This window comes from Microtus pennsylvanicus, chromosome 2 (genome assembly GCF_037038515.1).
Source record: "Microtus pennsylvanicus isolate mMicPen1 chromosome 2, mMicPen1.hap1, whole genome shotgun sequence".
In the NCBI taxonomy this organism is placed as follows: domain Eukaryota; kingdom Metazoa; phylum Chordata; class Mammalia; order Rodentia; family Cricetidae; genus Microtus; species Microtus pennsylvanicus.
Genome location: NC_134580.1, coordinates 84826383 through 84837567, shown reverse-complemented (window position 1 = coordinate 84837567; position 11185 = coordinate 84826383).

The window sequence follows — 11185 nt, the reverse complement described above, 5'->3', positions numbered from 1 at the left end:
TATATCCTATTATCACTTCAATGGCAATTAAACTCTCTAATTGAAACATAGTCAAGTAAGAGTGCATAAATTCCAAGGATATGACCATGAGTATGTTGATAACACACCACACATTTGAAACACTATAATGCAAGCAATAAATGAACAGCTTAAACTTTTGTTTAATATTTTTTAATAAAACCTCTGGTATGCACAAAGTACAAAAATTCATTAAACTCCTTGCCCTCCCTTCAGCTTACTTAAACAAACAGCCGCCAGAGATACAAATAGTATCCTTTAAATTTTCTGATGTTATTTGAGCATCATAGAAAGTGAATAATTCATAATAATAAAAGTGCAGAATTCTCTGTAGAGTTTATTTCCAACTCTAGAAGAAAAGTATAAATCTAGTGCAGCCTAGCATGCAGATGAAGTTTCTCCAGCTGCAGAGCAAGTTCAGACTACCCTAAAACACACACTATAACAAGCATACTGCAGAAAGAGTAACACACCTCACCTGTTCATTCCTCTAGTTACTTTGATTGACAAAAACACTATGAGCAAGGCCAGTTTCTAAGATAAAGGTGTGTGAGTTTCCTTATGATTAGGGGAAAGAAACAGTCACATAAAAGAATAAAAAAGTGATTTTATCTATGTAAAAGTACAAAGATAAAATCAGGTACAGTTCATATCTAAAACTAGGTGAGGTCACATATACCTCATGTAAGTTTCCCCAGAATGTGCATTCCCAGAAGTAAGTCATCTAGTCTTTCGTTGTTTTTTTTAAAGGAATCAGTATACTAATGTCTAGTATTGTCAAGGATTTTTAAAGTTTTGAAGGAAAAATATGAACAATTATGAACTCAGAAACATGCAACTTGGGTACCAGTGAGAACAGAGCCAAGCTTCTCTCTTACTGTCCTTGTCCTCCCTCACTCATCATGGAAACTAACTGCTCCTTTTGGGGATGCTGAGGTTTACTATGTGTAAACTGTCCCTAGAAACAGTGACACATCCAGATGTTTATTCTTCAGAGAAGCCTCATCACAATTAAAATATTCAAGATAATTAAAACGACATGTTAAAAAGAGTAAGCAAAAAAATATCAGTGTCCCTGAAAGCAAAATTTTTTAAAAATCATCTAAATAATCTTCAGTAAAAAAGTGTACCTACTTAGGTCCTCAGTTAAAGTACGAGATGCCAGCAACACACTGAGCTTCCAGGAGATAAGACACAGTGTAACTTTCTATTATGAAACCCTAACTGGACTGACAGTTAACATTAAAGCAAAATACATTATTATGTGGGATAGAAGATATTGCTTAAGACACTCTCTAAAACTTTAAAATGCAGTTGTAATTTTGGAATCGTCTGCTACAATGTTCAGAGGTATTTTCTATGACTATGGTGAAACTGCCCTAGGTATCTGCTACTAATAAACTATTGTTTGTGCCATCTATGTCTGAGAAGTTGGTGCCATGTTCTGGGTCAGAGGGGAATATATCAGACCACGACTGAACGGGAAAAGCCTCCTGTTGCACAGATGTCTGGAAGGTCGCTGAGGAGCAGCCAGATATTCTCTAGTCGTTTAAGTCCCAAGGCATAAAATAAGAAGAGAGGATATGACCGCGTTCTCATAGCTTGGTGTTAGTTTCTGGTGGGAGTGAGATCCCGAGCATCAGCTTCGTTACAAACAAATGTGGGTGGAATGGGGGCAGAGGACACAGACAGAGCACCAGGATGAAGGAAGACGGCTGGACACGAAAAATTAACAGAAGATATGCAAGCAGCTTTAAAAACTAGTGGGGAAATAAAAGGGCTTGCCGTAGTACAGCCATTACGACTGCACTTACTACATACTTTGTAAAAAGTTCAATGTGTTGCTGAGGGGAGAAATTATGAAGCATATAAGTAAAATATATTATTATACCTTAATAACTATCTCTCATAAGTGACAGCAAAGATTGCAGGAAAAGGGGGGTAAGGAAAACAGGAGTGAGGTGAGAGAGGCTTAACCTCAGCCAGGGTAAGAAGCCTTTTCTCCCAGAGAAAGCCCATCTCTATGGTAACCTGTAACAACAGGTCACAGGTTATCATCAGCCTCTATGGACCTGACCCCCTTTGGGTTGAAGCTCACCATTTTCCTTATCATGAAGGTAACAGAACTGAGGGTATTGTCTCCAACTTTCCATTCCAGGTACCTCACTATGAAAATGATGGGAACGGGCGAGAGCAACAGAAAAGCAGTTGTGGTTAAACAAAGAGATGGAAGAAGCAGACTGGGGAAAATAAATACCTAGAGAAACAAGCGCAAGAAAATGCCCCACAGAAGCAGCACAGACACAGAGCAAGAGATAAGGCCAGTGTAAATCAGCTGAAAATGATGAGGGTAGGGGACCATAGAAGCTGAATCAATAAAAGTCCATTTACCTTTACCAGAAAAATGTATCTAAAAATTGCTCAAGAAATAATTGGAGTGAAAAGTAAATGTGATACTAGTTGGAAGTGGAAATTGGAAAAAAGTACAATTTAAAAGCAATAAAAATATACATTGTACATTAGAATTCATTCTGTGTTAAATAAATCAAATATTTTTTATCAGTTTCTGTTTTATCAGGAAGAATATTATTGTGAACATACCTGTGTTTCTGTAATATAACATTCAGGATACAGGGCATACACTTTTAAAAAATGTATCTAGATAAGTAGCAAGTACACTCTATGAAGGACCTATATTCTGGTGCACTACATCCCAGCTCCGGAGATAGCATGTGTGCCTAGCACTAGCTGGACGTCTAAGTTCTGGTGGAGGCCTTGCTCAGGCAGACTCAATGACCTGGACGGATGTATGAAGTCAGCGCGAAGAAAAGATCATGACCACTGTAGTTCAAGCAAGTGGCCCCGGACAGCATGAGCCATCTTTATAGTTTATATGATCAGTTTTGCAACCAGTTTTTACTTCCCAATTTTCTAAAAATGGTTACAGTAACTAGCAGTTTGTTCCTCGCCTCTTTCCCATTTTGTCTCCCAACTCTCACGGGTAACCCACCCTTTTTATCTGTCTTTATCCTCAGAAGCATAAGCAGCTTTGTAAGCTACAAAGGAACTTCTCCAACTAGGCACAGCTACAGGTAGGACAGTGTGCCCAGTTGGTAGCACCTGCAGTTACAGTGCGATGCAAAGTGAGAGACAGTTTCGTCTCTTGTGGTTAACAGTGACATTTGGTAGGGTCTGGGATCAATTCACAAGTCAAGGCTGATCAGTCCATTCTACATTTTGTCCTAGTCTATTTCCTCTGGCGATATACCAGGCTTTTCTTTTTATCCTATAGACAACATAACCTGGAAACTTCCTCTTAATAGTCGGCGCTGCTTGTCCCTTGTCCTTACGTCCATCTCCTTTAACTTGGGGTACTGGCACAGTTGGTAGAAATGAGGAGGGAACCGTGGATTTCAATGATTCTGTTTTAGTCCCAGTTCCTTGAATGTTCCCATTAATTCCTGATATCATCTATTTAATAGCATTTCTTATGGTTAAAATCATTCTTTCCAGAACAGTTACGCAAATACATAACATTAAACTTCATGCCCTACTGTGACTCATTTAGGCCAGCAGTCTGTCTGGCACAGTGAGAGCAAGAAGAGCACACAGCACACATGCTCCCTGGGGTCATGCCCAGAATTATGCAGCGAACTGTCCACAGGTCCTTGCCAAGTGGGTCAGGGCCTCCAGGGACTGTCACAAAGAGAGCCATTTGTGCTATTCTCAGCCTTTGTTCCCCGAAGAAGTCACATGATGGAAGGGAGCTTCCAAGGTTCCACTTTTATCTCAATCTAATGACTCTGGGAAATAACCAAATATCAAGTTGCAATAAGAAATAAACATGATCTAGCATTTCTACAAGGAGAGGAGAGTGCTTAGTCTATGAAGCATTCTGCTGACTGTTTCATAGTCTCAGTTTTCTATCTAACAGAAAGACGACAACCCCGCATTTAGTCAGCCAATATCTTATCGGCATTTGGCATGGATTTTAAAATTTTACTGAATATAATCACATTAAGCAAAATTAGTCAAATTTAGAAACACAAATACTATGTTTTCTCTCATACAAGGAATCCAGATATTATAAACATGGTAAGAAAATAGAAAGAGAATTACTACTTGAAAAGAGTAAGGGGACCAGGGAGACTAGTAAGGGTAATAGAGATATATGGAAATGATCAAAGCAGGTTATAACTTTGCATGAAAACATCATTCATTTATACAATTACTATATGCTAATAAAAGAATAAAGGGAATGTTTTGCTTTCCCTCAGCTAGAACACTGGAGGAGGGCCATGGTCGCCTCTGCTCTCTACCTTATATGGGTGCTAAAGAAGTGGGTGCAGCTGGTTCAAACAGGTTTCTAGATGTGCAAGTTTAGTGATGTATGGAACTCTCTTATCTTTGATTCCTCATTAAATATTAGAAATGTTTAGACTGCTACCGGCTTATATTTCCTTCAAGCTCGTTTTGAGAGTATAATTGATGGATTGCAAGTTAAAGGCTAAGCAGGATGATTGCATACAGCAAGGGTTAACAGACATTGTCGCAATGATCAATATATTGACTGTTAACAATTCAAATCAGAGAGCACAGCTGACAACCTTCATAGCCCATCACAGCGCAAGTCACTATTTGTGTCGGTCCCCCAAATTCTGAATGAACACTGACAGAAAACTTTCTATGTGCATGTTTCTCTTCTTTAAGATACAGCTGAAGCAGCTAAAGCATTAGTTACTTTGGTAATGTAACTTACGTTAGAACTTGGAATATACTAGAAGATGGATGCGCAGTTGACCCTGCTGTCCTCAGGGTAACTGGAGGACACTGAGCAGGAAGCCACCATTGCTTTAGCTCAGGGTAAAAGTGGCCTAAACCACTACTCTCAGTTCAGGGTTTCCAGCTAAAAATGATGAATATATATTATTCAGTTTTGAAGTAAAATCCTCCATGTTTTCATATTAAAGGTGAACATTAGTCACAATATATGATACAGAAAATATTAAATACATTAAATAAAAATTAACATTGATATGAAACTAAGGAAGAAAATTTTTATCTAAACCTATAATTAGTATAATCTTATTTAGCAAAGAAATAAATGTTCATTTGCTGCAAAGTATTTTTATTTTTGATGATTGCTCCATATAAAAGCAGACTTGTTTGAGGAATATTTTACTGAAAAAGCACAGCACGATGCATTTGATTTATGTATTTCTGTCTGCCTTTCATCCCTGCCTTTCTGGAGCATGACTTCCTCCTGCTTCTGACAGAACTTTCAACTGTGCAGCCTTGCCTTCCAGGCCAGGAGATAAGCATCTCCAGAACTGTCAAATGAAAGTACCATTCCTAAGACACAAGGATTCATAAGGAGAGTCATGATGAAGAAGAATGAACCGTGTTCCCTTCCCTAAGAGTGATAGCTCTAAGAACACAGAAACCTCTATATCCAAAAGGAAGCCATCACAGACTCAAGCAGACATGAGAGATAGGAAGCAGGAGACAGTCCTGGTGGCAGCATTTGAATTCCTAAAACCACCTATTAAAAAAAAAAAACACGTCTCTTGAGTATTCTGAGCAGATGTGCCAACTGTTTCTCTTTTCTCTATAAGCTAGTGTGAATTCGGATTTTCTTATTTGCAACCTCAAAATCTTGCATAATTCACAGGTAAGCTAAAATTTCTTAAGCTCAAATAATATAAGACAAATGCCAAGAATGCTATCTAACACTTCCTTTCCAAGGTGTAACCATGCATCCACAATTCTAAGGAAGTAGCCACAGAGTCTTGTTCTAATGTACCTGATTAAGGCAAGGAGGAAGAATCCCACAGTAAGATGACTTAGTAGGACTAAGAAAAAGATACTACATTCAAGGCAATAAAATTCCATTTTACATTTTTCACTGATGTTCTTAATAAAAACATTCACCTGTTCAATGATTGTTCACAGATGGTCTACGGTGTATCTAGCACAACTGTTTGTGCTTAGAAATCACAAAAAAAAAAAAACAGGAAAACTGTGCTCATCTCTCTCAGCAGCAGGAACAGGCAATAAACAACAAAAGAGTAAAAAAGGAAACTGCATAAACATTGCTTTGAATGATATCAGAAATATTGACAATGAAGAGATGAATTAACAGTATGGTGGTGAAAAAATTACTCTTTTAAATAAGGATTGCCAAAGATCCCTTGAGGTGGTAGTAGCTAGTGACCTTAAAGAATCAAGGTCATTAACCAGTGAACACTCAGAGAAGAGTGAACACATCCATACTGGAATATCTGGCTGGCAAAAATAATAACAAAACTAAATGGACAATTGAAAAGGAAAAACGCTGGGGTGAGTCCAAAAGAGAGCAGGAAGTGTGGAGTTAGCATGGGTCACTATGGCACAGCCGAGAGGAAGAGAAAGCAGCAGAGAATTCAGAGGGCAATGATAGGATTTCTCTACAAGATAATTGACTGGTTTGATAAGAGCACGTCAAAATAACTACAGTGCAATGTCTTAGCTATATATAGTTTTTTCTATTACTTGTATAAGCTCTTCGTGGTAGACTGTCAATTTGTTGATATCCACATTCTTCTTGGTTTCATAGTCCATCTTGTTGTTGGTAGAGACAGATGATCATTTTCTGGCCAATGACATGTTAACAGAAATGGGCTATGTAAATGAATTTGTAGGTGTTTGGGTTATTATCTACAATGGAGAAATTATGGCTATCTCTGGATTGGTCATTTTAGCATTAGAAAAATGGTAGGGAATATAGGCGTTTGAATCTTGGACAAAGCCTAAGACCACACTACCTCTGGACAATCTGATGTGGGAGTGTCATATATCAAAGTGTTGATTTCATTGGTTAAGTAATAAAGAAACTGCTTGGCCTCATAGGTTAAAACATAGGTGGGAGGAGTAAACAGAACAGAATGCTGGGAGAAAGAAGCTGAGTCAGGGAGTTGCCATGATTCTCCCACTCCAGACAGACGCAGGTTAAGATCTTCTCTGGTAAGACACCTCGTGGTGTTACAGGGATATTAGAAATGGGTTAGATCGATATGTAAGAGCTAGCCAATAAGAGACCAGGCAGTGTTTAAAAGAATACAGTTTCCGTGTAATTATTTTGGGGCATAAGCTAGCCGGGTGGCAGGACGCAGCCCAGCCCGCCAATCATATTACAACAGGGCAAACTCTGACTGTTTGAGGCAGGAGGGCCGACTACAGAGAGAGGACTTGTGTGTTGTCTGTGGACATAATGCTGCAACTTACTTGCTGGCAGGAACCTTGATGCCATAGAGTTGTGGCAGTAAACATGGCTACAGCCAGTACCTCAGCCATGAGGCTGGAAAGCTAAGGAATGGACTGGATCTAGCTGGCAAAGCCAAGGCTTTAGTCCTACTGATATTGCTTGGTAAATTAAAGACTCATGTGGTCAGAAAAAGAGAGATATACAGTAAAGAGAGATTCAAAGACAAAAAAAAATTCTAAATGGTTTACAGTGTGTTAAAAATATAGTCAAGCTAAAAGTTGAAGTTCTTAAAGTAAAAAAATAGGAAGAGAGTAGTTGGGTGTGGTAGTACACACCTTTAATCCCAACACTTGGAAGGCAGAGGGAGATTGACCTCTGTGACTTCAAGGTGTGGTAGCACACGCCTTTAATCCCAGTGCCTGGAAGGCAGAGACAAACAGATCTCTGTGAGTTCAAGGTGTAGTAGTATACACCTTTAATCCCAATGCCTGGGAGGCAGAGACAGGCAGATCTCTGAGAGTTCAAGGACAGCCTGGTCCACAGAATTATTCCAGGTCAAAGATACAGAGAACCTGTCTCAAAAAGCAAAAAATAAAAGTAAAAATATACAAAATAGAGTCAAAATAAAGCCACACAAAGATGGAAAATACACAGAGAATCTTGATACTATATGCTATTATGCTCTGTTTGAATTTTTTGAATGCTGAGGAAGGACCAACAGCTGCTAAAAGATATTTGTTTATAAATGCTGCTGAACTAATCCAACATAGATATTTTGAAAATGCTTTGACTTTGAAATTTGGATCTAAGGACATGATGCTTTGGAAAGGAGTTTCTTCTTTTGTTTTCACAGAGGATGAGACCCTGTTCATTTCTTCTCTTCCGATATGGTATGATGGACCACGCCCTCCTGAAGGGTTGCTTTAAACATCTTCAGAAAATTGCTTTGCTCAACTGCCAACTGAGATGAAACTAGCACACAGGTTATACCATAAAAGACCTAAGTAACGATGCCCCCACTCAGCAGGAAGCAGTTTGGAGAGAAAAAACTGCACCCATGTTCCCAAATATGGTTTATAAACGTTCTTTAACATTTAAAGGGGGATATGATATAGATATGAATAATTTGTATTAGTATAGATTTTGCTTTATTGATAGAGATTTAAGGTCAATTTTGTTATATATTTCTGCTATTGATTAAGATATTGTGATTGTGTAGTTCATTAAAAATATAATGTATAATTAAGAAATATAGGTTAATGGATAATCATCAGTAATAGTCAAGCTTGTAGTCATGTTAGTTAGATTTTTCTAGATATATAGAGATACATTTCAGTTAGATAGACATTCTTCATATCTTTCAAAGACTGCAAAATATGGCATTTAATGTTTTAATAACTTAGGACTTTTCATGACGATGAGACACTCTGCTCCTGGCAGCATCAATCTACTTCAAGAAGAAGATGGGCATCGAAGAGGATCCTTATGGAGTTTGATAGCCATTTGGGCAAGAAACTCCTCTTGCCTGGACTATTGCATAAACTGGACACAGAGAACCCACAGAGAGAGGACTACTGAACTTGCCTAAAGGTTAGATGATCTTTCAGGGTTCCTGATTCATGAAAGAGTCTGCAAGACATTCTTCAGAACAAGCAGATAGTGACTGCCTTTAAAATTTCCTGCTCCATGGAAATGTCTGCTGGAAACTATGGGCCTGTAGGCCGAAGATGGATGCCCCAACGGTACAGAGAAACTTTGGATGACTGTCCAGGCAGCAAGATTTCTCTGTCATTTCTAGAGTTTTGGATTTCTTGTTTGCTTGGGTAATATTATATCCTTCTGGAGTCTTTGATGGAGTTAAAGAATATATAGATAGTTATAGTTTTCTTTAGTTATGAAAAAAAGATAAAATAGATGTAAATATTGTAACTTTTACTTGATAACTGTTTTGTTATATGTAATTTTGCTGTGTTAAAGTTAAAGCCTTCCTTTTTTGTTTAAACAGAAAAAGGGGAAGTGATGTGGGAGTGTCATATATCAATCTGTTGATTTCATTGGTTAAGCAATAAAGAAACTGCTTGGCCCTCATAGGTTAAAACATAGGTGGGAGGAGTAAACAGAACAGAATGCTGGGAGGAAGAGGAAGGGAGCTCAGTCTTGACAGCTCTGCTCTCTGGAGCAGAGACGCCATGCTCCCCTCTCCAGATGCGAGAGCTCTGCTCTCTGAGGCACATGTGATGAAGCTCCAACCCAGGATGGAGGTAGGCTAAAATCTTCCCAGTAAGCGCACCTTGGGGTGCTACACACATGATTGGAAATGGGCTAGTCCAGGTGCGAGAGTTAGCCTAGAAGAGGCTAAATAGAAATGGGCCAAGCAGTGTTTAAATGAATACAGTTTGTGTGTTGTTATTTCAGAGCATAAGCTAGCTGTAGTAATATGGGGCGGCGGTGGGGCTGTGTCCCCAAACACCCCAGCCGCCTGCCCTGCCCGGCTAGCTTATGCCCCAAATAATTACACGGACACTGTATTCTTTTAAACACTGCTCTGGCCCATTTCTAATCATCTATGTAGCGCCCCTAGGTGCGCTTACCGGGAAGATTCTAGCCTAAGTCCATCCTGGGTCGGAGCTTCATAGCGTGCGTCTTCCCTGGAGCGGGTAGCATGGCGGACGTCTGCTCCCGAGAGGAGAGCTGTGGAGTCTGTCCTCACTTCCTCTTCCTCCCGGAATTCTGTTCTGTTTACTCCACCCACCTAAGGGTGGGCCTATCCAATGGGCCTAGCAGTTTCTTTATTGCTTAGCCAATGAAATCAACAGATTGATATATGACACTCCCACATCAGCTAGCCAGGCGGCCAGGGTGCTGGGGACGCAGCCCCGCCACTCATATTACTACAACAATCTACCCAGATTTTAACATAGGGAATATATATTTACCTTTTCAGTGTTAATTTGGGTCTTTGCTACTTGCAGTTGAAGCTGCTCCTGCAGACCTGATATTATATTTGACTAACTTGCGTTCAGAAACTTAAAATATGTGGTGATGATTCAGGGAAAGGAATCATGAAGACCACTAGGGTGGCCCAAACTATAAATTTCTCTCAGACTCCAGGACTTTGAGCCTTAAAGGATTGAACTACATCACTATATCTAAAATGGAAAGGATTAAAAGTAGACCCTCATGGGCACCTGCACGCACATGTACATGTACACACATAAATACAAGTTAATACAGTAGATATTAAATCATGTGTCCAGGTGCCATCTTTAACTGTAACATGGGCTCAACAATAGACTACAAGCTTACCAATGGAGGTGCTAGACTGCTAAAGAAATAAACTCTATCATTGTGCAATAAATTAAATCTCAGGCTCCATTTCTCTCTGAGAAACTGCCCACAAAGCTTGTACAGTGATCTAGAATCCATCATCGACCATCTCAGATGTGGTCATGGAGTAAAATGTACCTGAAGGAACTTCCAGCAGTCAGAATTAGGAGTATCTAGATGATCAACCAAGGAAATTGCATCACCTCAGAAAAGGGAGCCTCATGGCTTCCACAGAGCTCAGCAGCACTGATGATCATTACGGGCCAGTGACTACTGTAGGTCCTGTTCTCATTTCCAAATATACATCCATTGGAAGTTGTATATAGTGTGGAGTTTGGATTTCTTTTTTTTAAATATTTATTTATTATGTATACAATATTCTGTCTGTGTGTATCTCTGCAGGCCAGAAGAGGGCACCAGACCTCGTTACAGATGGTTGTGAGCCACCATGTGGTTGCTGGGAATTGAACTCAGGACCTTTGGAAGGGCAGGCAATGCTCTTAACCACTGAGCCATCTCTCCAGCCCCTTGGAGTTTGGATTTCTATTATATGAAATGCCATATAAAAAAACTATTACTCTTCTTTATACTAAACTA